Source organism: Vicia villosa, unplaced genomic scaffold, assembly GCF_029867415.1.
Source record: "Vicia villosa cultivar HV-30 ecotype Madison, WI unplaced genomic scaffold, Vvil1.0 ctg.002096F_1_1, whole genome shotgun sequence".
Classification (NCBI taxonomy): Eukaryota; Viridiplantae; Streptophyta; class Magnoliopsida; order Fabales; family Fabaceae; genus Vicia; species Vicia villosa.
Genome location: NW_026705836.1, coordinates 85,151 through 94,279, shown reverse-complemented (window position 1 = coordinate 94,279; position 9,129 = coordinate 85,151). Strand labels below are relative to the sequence as shown.

The following is a 9,129-nucleotide window of genomic DNA, read 5'->3' as shown; positions in this document are numbered from 1 at the left end:
TCTAGGAGAAATAAACTCTTGTATTCGGGAGCAATGATATAACTCATAAGATTGTGCCCCAAGTTTCTTGACCCATGAAGGAATGTGCCCTAAAGGATCCTTTGAGAGATTTGTCGAATCTCGACGTAACTGCCCCAGATTGGTCGAACTCAAGAGATATTCCTCGACATGACTGCCCCAGATTGATCAAAGCTTGAAGAGATTTATCGACATGATTTCCCCAGATATGTTGAATTTGAGAGGTCAAACCTCGATTCAATTGCCCCTGATTAGGTACATCTTACTAGAATCCTCAAGCTTTCTTCGTTTTGAAGTCAAACAAACGTGGAAACAACTTTACCACGCTCAACGGAGTCTTCAAACTCTTCCCTTCAAGGTAATCAAGGAAAGCATTAACTGTTCATGCCCGATGGAGTTTTCAGGAAACCTTCCCCTCGATGGTCAACATTTGAGATGATTAGCCTTTACTCCTCGGAGTTCTCAAGTCTCTTGTACTTTGATATGATCAAGTTACTCACTGATTCTCATCATGGTAATTTCCTTGATGTTAAGCACATATTTCGCATGCAAAAGAATGTTAATTCTAAGAATGATAATTCTAATGCAAAGCCTATGTTAGTCTTGAAGTTTTTTTAAAAAGACTTTTTATGCAATGAGGTGGCCACCTCTCGTGAACGAAATGCAAAGCGGGCATACAATACCAACATAGATATGGGTTACGCTTCATTGGGAGTCAGCTAAATGTTATCTCATCGGAGTGCGTTTTCGAAATAAACCCTACTTCAATTAGGACTTTTGAGGGTTGTAATTTGGCCGGGTTCACGGTTTTCAGAAAACAAAGGATTTTTAGGCTCAAAATTATTTGTACCCACCCCCTTCGTGATGTTCTCCAGTCCTATGTTCAGTTAACTCGTCACGAGTTCTCATCCCTCACAAGGAATTTGAAATGGTTGAGGAATCAATGAGGTTCTTTGGACATGGCGGTCGCTCACCTTTTATTCTTCTGATTCCTTGTCACACGGCTATGTTCTCGCTTGGCAATTTCATCGTCTTTTTTTTTTCTTTTGCCATTTTCTTTTCATCTTTATTTATTTTCATTATTTTTTCGCCATTTTTTTTTTGCTCTCTTTTTTTGAACAAGTCGTGTGACCTCGCATAGTCTTTGATTCGTTGGAGGTGATTGCGACTGCCTCACTCCTTTGATTTGATGACGGATTACCATTGTGGTATCGTCATCTCTTGATCTCTTGGTGGAATAAGGATAATCATTGCGGTTTTGACATTCCTCAACCTTTTGAAGGATAACCATTGTTGTATCCTTAGATGCACACCCTTTTGGTGAGTTTTGAAAGCTCGATCAAGTTAAATGAACACTACCCTTCCCCAAGGTCAAAATGAGGGTTTTTATGATTAGAAAAGAAACTCCTACTTCAAGGCTCAAAGGGGTAAACGAGGGTCTATCTCCCTTATATCTCCGGTGTTTGGGGATTTGAATCAATGCCTGTACATCCTCAGTAGGGTTTTATTCAAAAACACACGATTAGAGATTTTTGCGTTTTTATTTTTCATCATTCTCCCTCAGCTTTTTGCCTAAGCAAGTAATTGGTAAAGTTGGTATCGTATGCAAGCGAATCATTTTATGAGTGAAAACGAATGGGTTTCTTCAAGACAAACATAAACAATGTATTTTATTTTCATTCAGAAATTAACAAGTTTTTACATGCTATAAATGCTTAAACAAACAATGGAATGTTACAAATGAGAATGCAATAAAGAAACTAAATGCATGCCATTGTTGAGGAGACTTGACTCCGTCTGGACTTATTGATCTTGAATACTTTTTGCAGTTCTTTCCAAACACTTCAGATTACTCCAAAAGAGAACTCCAACAAAGTCACCCATGAGTTGTAAACTTTTGCCTTACTTTAGGGATTCGAGCAATGCGAGTGATGCAATGCTCAAGATAAGAGTACGTCTTGCTTTTCCCTCGTGCGGGAGCCCCAAGCATAGTTGCTAGAGTAGTAATCGCCATCATAAATGGGAAGAATCTTGTATGATCATCAACTCAAGAGAGCTACTTGTGGTGAAGAAGACCCAATACTAGAATCTTAACCAATTGTGATTCCAAAAAACAAGGAAACGAATGAGCACAAGGCAATCACATCAATTTGTTTCTCATATTCTTCTTGTCTCTGTTAACTAGCAAGGCCACTGAGAAGGAGATCTTGAGAAAAGGCAACTGATATATGAAGTAGAACCTTGAGAATGAGAAGCATTGTGAAGAACACTCTTGATTACCACATGGAAAGAGATTTTGACAAAGTCATCCAGGAATTTGTAACGCTTTTAGGGATTCGAGCAATGCGAATGATGCGATGCTCAAGATAAGAGTACGTCTTGCTTATCCCTCGTGAGGGAGCCCCAAGCAACTTCCACACATGTACGGGAGGTGATTACCAATTTAGCTTCAATATCCATCATTAGGAGTGAGAGTGGATGATCCTTGCATTTCTTGATATCAGGCACTAGGCACAAACACACAATGTATAAGTCAATGGAGTCACGACCTTCTATGACTTTCAACCTTTTCTCCAAGAGGTGGAATCTTTTGTCAATTCCCATACTCGGAAACTCGAAGACTTCAATGATGTGAATTCTCCTTACCAAGAACAAGAATCTCAACATCCTTTCAAACATTCTGATTCACAAAACCTTCTCTTGAGGTGAGATCAACATCCCATTAGGCCTCTGAGGAACTTGTCTTAACTCTTCATGTCTAAAAGAAAAACTTGAAGATCCTCCATAGATTGATTCATGTTAACCCTCATTTTGTTCCCATCTTAGTCAAAAACCTCACGGAGTTGTTCCATAGTTGATCTTGGAGCTTGTGGTAGTGAGAAGTCAAATCCGTTGTTGATCTTGAAATTTATATAGAAAGGGTCCCATAAGTCTTTGAGAGAGCCATGAAATGCATGATGGTATGAATGCATGTTTCATTTCCAAGGGATCCTAAAGTCTTTTCACACTTTTTCTTTTTCTTTTTTTTTGTTTTTTTTTTTGAATCAAGGTTTGTTTTGTATATAGCATCTTTTCTATTTTTTTTTGCTTTTCTATTTCCTTTTTTTCTTTTTCTCTTTTTTTGGAAATAGACTTTAGGATCCCCCACAAATGAAGTGGATGAAGGAATGATGTTATGCAATGCAAAGGCATGGGATCAAGGTCCATATAATCTGAGTAGCCACTGCACAATCCTCTGAATAACTAATGTGAAACCTCTGTACAGGCCAAATGTCACAAGATCAAAGGTTCGACGCCTTTTTGGAATACCAGAATATCAAGCACCAGGAGAATAAACCAAATAAAGGTCCAACCTCGAGTATGAAGAAGTAATGGTATGTAGGAGCCAAGGTTTCCTGTCCCACCCCAATCTCACGGGTATGAATTCTAGACACGGACAGGTGGTCCCTAATGGTCACTAGGGTCTACAGTTCCCATGGGGTACAAAGTGTTTGAGGCAGCAAGGGTACCAGACACAGTGTTCCATGAAAGAACCTCGCCCAGTTGTGGTACCCCATGTTGAACTCGATCGTAGCAAGGGCCACGGGAGTCAACATGAGCATCCACGCTAATCCTATGTGTCACTGGCCTGGGTAGTGGGCCTTTTACCTCACACAAACCCCCCACCTGCAAAACAGAACAGAAGACCCCAAGGAACACAAAATATAGTCCATATGCATGATGTGCAAACAGAAATAAACATGATATGCAGGCAAAGAATAAGCATGCAAACATATATACAAGGTATAGACATAAAACAAGTAAACACCCAGTAAATAAACAAACAAACGCAGGCTAGGATCGACTCGCTAAGAATGGACCCGCAATAGGTCTAGCAACATCCCCAGCAGAGTCGCCAGCTGTCGCACGCTCGCGAAAAATGAACGAGGTGGCCACCAATATATTTATCCCATAAGGGAAAGGAATATCAGAAAACCTAACAAAAGAAGGCACAGGGTCTTGCGACCAGAGAATCAAGGTACGGGAGTCGGTTACGCAAGGGGAAGGTATTAGCACCCCTCGCGCCCATCGTACTCGATGGTATCCACCTATGTTTGTTTCTATCTAAAGGGTGTGTACTATGTCTATGTCTATATGCGAATGCATGCAAAAAGAAATACGGGGAAAAGAAGGAATTATTTACAAGTGTGCTCGTTCAAGCCCCGCGACTTGATGCCTACGTATCCTTTTCAGGAATCAGAGCGCCGTAGTTCGGCTAAAGATTTTCTGTTTGTTTTTGTGTTTTTTAGTTGGGCGGCGTTAACGCTCGCGCTCCTGCATAAGGGATCGACCTAGGATGCAATAGAGCGGAGATAACAATGCCCTTAAGAAAGGAGAGAGAAGAGAGAGAGTTTGAGTGTTTCGAGTAAATCCCTAAAGCAAGGGAAACTCGAGTTACTCTATGGTTTGTGTTTTTTAGAAGTGGGAACTTACGCTCGAATGGTTCCCTAAAGCAAGGGAGATCCAAGCACTCGAACATTCCCTAAAGCAAAGGGTGTTCAAGCTTCCATTCCCTTTTTAAGATTTTCACTTTTTTATTAATGTTTTAAGTGTTTTCTTTGTATTTTTTAAAGGGATTTTATTTGAGTATTTTTAGATGTTTTAGAGTTGAAAGGGAAAAGAAACTAGCCTAAGTATGAAGGGAATTTCTACCTAATGTTATCATGGTTTCTACCAAAGGTTAGGAGTAAAAGAAACATGAAAAATAAAGCACCAAGTAGAATATTGAAAATAGCATGAAGAAAGAACAAGTCAAAATATAGCACAAAAGTGAAATTAAAAGTACTATTATTTTTATGGCATTTTTATGAAAGAAATTTAAATGTCAAAATTACCTAAAAAATCTACTATTTTTATGAGTTTTTATTGTGAAAAATATCAATTAAAGTGACCAAGATTAATTCCTAAAAATGATCTAAAAGTCTAACAAATTTTATCGATTATTTTCTATGTCAAAAATTAGCACTAAGGTCTAAAATTAGAAGAAAATTAGTATTATTATACCTAAAAGAGATTGGTAAAAATCTAATTAAAAGGACCTAAAATTCTAGCTATTAAAAGAAATAGAAACAGGGGGTGTGAATTGAATTATAGTGGTGCTGGCAAAAGTAAGGGCGCAGGGCCCCAATCAAATCTGGCCCAAATGCCTGTTTTTGTTATAGTTCCTTATGTCCAAAAAGAGAGTTACGGGCCTATGGGGGGTGTATACAGATTCGGCCCAGGCGATTGTTTTGATCATATTTTGACAAAAGGAAGAGGATGTGTGACAGGCTCATAGGGGTGCAAAGAAGATTTTCGTGGCCCAAGAAGCTTTTGATCCAAGTTGACTTATTTGTTTTTTTTTCAGATTTTATTATCAAAAACAATTAATTAAAATAATAAAAAAGAAATAAGTTGAGATTGGGGATTAGGGTTACCAATGTGACCTTTCAGCTTGTCCTTCCCCTTTACGACGAACCTCGGCGACGGCGCAGTGCTTCCTTCTCCGGCAACAAACCTCCATCACCTCCAATCAAAAGCCGCCGTGAACCAAGAGGAGGACTCCGACCTTTCTCCCTCGTCATCTTTGTCTTCACCGCTTCGAATCAATTACGGTTCTCTCTCGGATGCTTCCCCGACGCTCTTCTTCTCTTGCGATTTGTCGATTGAAATTGTTTGCAGATTATTCGGTGAGTTGAAGTTGAAGCGTGGTGAAGATGATTGGAAGATTATTGTGACGCGAAGCCGGTGCGAAGGTGGATGCAATAAACTGAGGGAGAAGATGAAGGTCCTCTCGTTGAAGCTCGAGTGAAGAATGTATGGAGAATTTATTTTTGTGACGAAGATGAAGATACGAAGACAAAGATGAAGATCCTATGCGAAATAAACGCAGGGAGACACGACGATCTTCAGGTAACGTTCTTGAATCCTCTTAATCCCGTGTTCACCGCAATTCTCTTTCTTCTTCTTCTTCTATCTTTTTGTTTTTTCGGGAGTCTTCTGTGTGTGTCGAAGTTGTTGTTGAGTGAGACGAATAGTTGTTGTATCTCTGAATTAGGGAAGAGGCTGAAGCTCGAGCACATTGAAGCTATGAGGATGAGCTTCAATGGCTCTGAGAATTGAGCGTATGGTGAGGTGAGGGATGAAGTTGCAGAGAGCGTATGGAGAATTGAGAGGATTGAGAGGAAGATGGCGTAGAGGAATGGTAGTGAAGAGTGTGATGAAGATGAGAGGAGTGATGAAGATGATGGCTGGTGAATTGGTGAAGGGAGGAAATGGCGTGTGTAATGGTGGAGAATGAGTGTGTGATGAAGATGAGAGTTGAAAGTGAATGAAGATGATGGTGAGTGAAGTGTGAGAATGGCGAGTGGTTCTGTTATATAGATTGAGAGGGTGAGTTCATTTAGAGGGAAGAGAGATTAGAGCCCTAGGATCTGAAGTTCGGTTATAAGATGGAGGGTGAGGATTGAAGTTGGTTTTTTCTGTTTTGGATGCTAGAAGTTAGTTATAGATTTGAGAGTTTGTTAGTTTTCTGTTACACAAACTGTTGGGGTTAGTTATGAAGACTGTTAGTGGGAGGTTACAATTCTGTTAACAGTCAGTTGAAAGTTTGGTTTGGGGGACTGTTACAAACTTAATTGGGCTGTTTAGGAGGTAAATGAAATAAAAACAGTTAGTTATAGGTTATCAACTCTGAGAGCTTATTGGTTTTTTTATTGTTAGACTCTTTGCTGAACCCGGTTTTGATGTGTGGCAGGTTTTGGTTTGCTTGGCTGCTGCGTTGTTAGAAATCTGTGAGAGTTGATTGAGGTAAATGAGAATAGCTGAAACTGAAAGTTGGTTCCCAAATTATGTTAAATGTGAGCCTGTTGGTTATCAATACTACTGGAATTTCATTCTGAATTTCTGCTCTCTTTCTTTTCTTTCTTTTGTAGAGATCCCAACATACGTTAGCTCGAACAAATACGCGTTGGTGGATATTGGCTTCAGACCGAATAAGTGTCTAGTCTTGCTGATTACTCTCTGCAGGTTGAATCCACAATGACCGACATATGTGCACAAGTTCTCAAGGCTGTATTGAATGATGTCTTATCTTGAAATGTCAAAATGTGTCTTAGTTGAATTGGCTCGGGTTGCTGCATGAGTACTTATGGCGTGAAGTACAACGTGGGTCTTAGCTTAGGCTTTTGATTTGAACTGTTTGGATGAAACTGTTTGGTGGATGAATCTGAACATGAGTTGATGAATGTGCGTATGGCCGGTTTAGTGTAGGCATAGCTTGATTTTTGTTTAGTGAGTGCATGAGGTACATTATTGAACTTGTTTATTTTTCTGTGCTTTAATGGTGATGCAGGGTCCGTTTTTTGGTATTTATGCAGTTTAAATTGATGGTTCCGAATGCATTTGGCTGGAATGTCTTGTTGTTTTGAAGTGCCGACGAATAATTTAGAACAAGTGACCTAATAGAATTTCTTTCTGATGTTGCTATACTAATGCAGCTTCTGGTATTGCAGGAGGTGAAGGAGGATATGAAGAGCATGGCTGTAACGAGGTGGTATGTCGTGAAGCTTCAATAGTATACGGCAATGAGGAGAGACTTAGATGTTAGGTTCTGCGTATAACTTTAGATGTAAACTCCTCAACGCAATGTAATAATGATATTGTAATAAACTTTGTATTTTATTTGTAATGCACTCTTGGATTTTGTAATGGACAAAGCTTGAATTAAACAGTGAATGAAATTGTAATGGAGCTTGCAAATGATCCTTTTTGTTGAATTGAGGAGAACTTGTAATGACTTGTAATGGAATTAGGGATGAGACTGTGTGGAAATGGACGATGGCTTTTTGTAGTGTTCTTTTTTTCTGACCCATTTGAATATGCCTTGACTTGAATGTTGTGTGCTGAATTTTTCAAGTAGTACCATTTTCCTCCTTATTTGGATTTAAATTTCCAAGTAGTTTCTTGAATGATGGCATGAGATAAGTCCAAAGACAAACAAGTGTGACTTTGGTCTAAACTTAATTTTTGTAGCCCTCTTGATGATGCATTTGAATATGGATTATGCAATGAGAATCGGACTTTTTCTCTTCACATTCTCAAATGAAATTTGAATGACCTCTTTTCCAAGTCTTGGCCTAAGATAAATCTTTCTTTAGAAATCACCATAAGAATCTTATTCCCAAAAGGCTCGTGGTAGGTTAACATCTTTATCCAAATGAATTCACTCAATATTGTACCATAACCTATAAATCAAGCAGTGCACCAAATAATTACGTCCAAGTTCCATAAAAAAGATCTCCTTGATTAATAAATGAATAGTGAAACACCTAATCCAGTTGATCTCAATAGAAACTTTGATGGATGCGTTCATAGGGAAATAAACCCTGATTCAGTCGATGTCTTTGATCCACTACCACTAATTTAATGAACCAACATTATTCTTAATGAATGCATGATGTGTTAATGACCTAATGGAGATATGTACATGAATGAAAAGCCTAAACCAGATGAAAGTAAAAGGGTAGGACAAATTTGGGGTATGACAGCTGCCCCTATTTAATCGTCTTAAACCTGAAGGTGAGATTGGCGCTGTCGCACGCTCGCGGAAAATGAACAGAGTCGCCACCAATATATTTATCCCAAAGAGGGAAAGGAATATCAGAAAACCTAAGATGAATAAGAACGAGATCTTTCGACCAGAGATAGGGTACGGGAGTCGGTTACGCGAGGGGAAGGTGCTAGCACCCCTCACGCCCATCGTACTCGATGGTATCCACCTATGTTTGTTGCTATCTAAAGGGTGTGTACTATATAAAGCTAAATGCAAATGAATGAAAAAGAAACACGGGGAAAATAAGGGTTTTAAATAGTTGTGCTCGCTTAGGCCCCGCGACCTAATGCCTACGTATCCCTTTCGGGAATCAGAGCGCCGTAGTTCGGCTCTTTAGTTTTTGTTTGTTTTTGTGTTTTTTAGTGGACGAAGTTACATTCGCACTCCGCTGCTCGACCTCTGGAGTCTTAAGCTGGGAATGGAGCGGAAATAACGTGTCCGATTAGGAGAAAGAATGCCCTGAAGGCAGGAGAAAGAAT

General features: G+C 39.4%; 1 long non-coding RNA gene across 1 annotated transcript; it reads left to right on the top strand.

Moving 5' to 3' along the window:
• The first annotated feature begins 6,811 nt into the window (after nt 1-6,811).
• Nucleotides 6,812-7,845, top strand: LOC131637839 (uncharacterized). Its single transcript, XR_009294501.1, has 3 exons — nt 6,812-6,846; nt 6,972-7,342; nt 7,551-7,845. It is a non-coding gene; the product is annotated as an uncharacterized LOC131637839 (long non-coding RNA).
• The last annotated feature ends 1,284 nt before the right edge of the window (nt 7,846-9,129 follow it).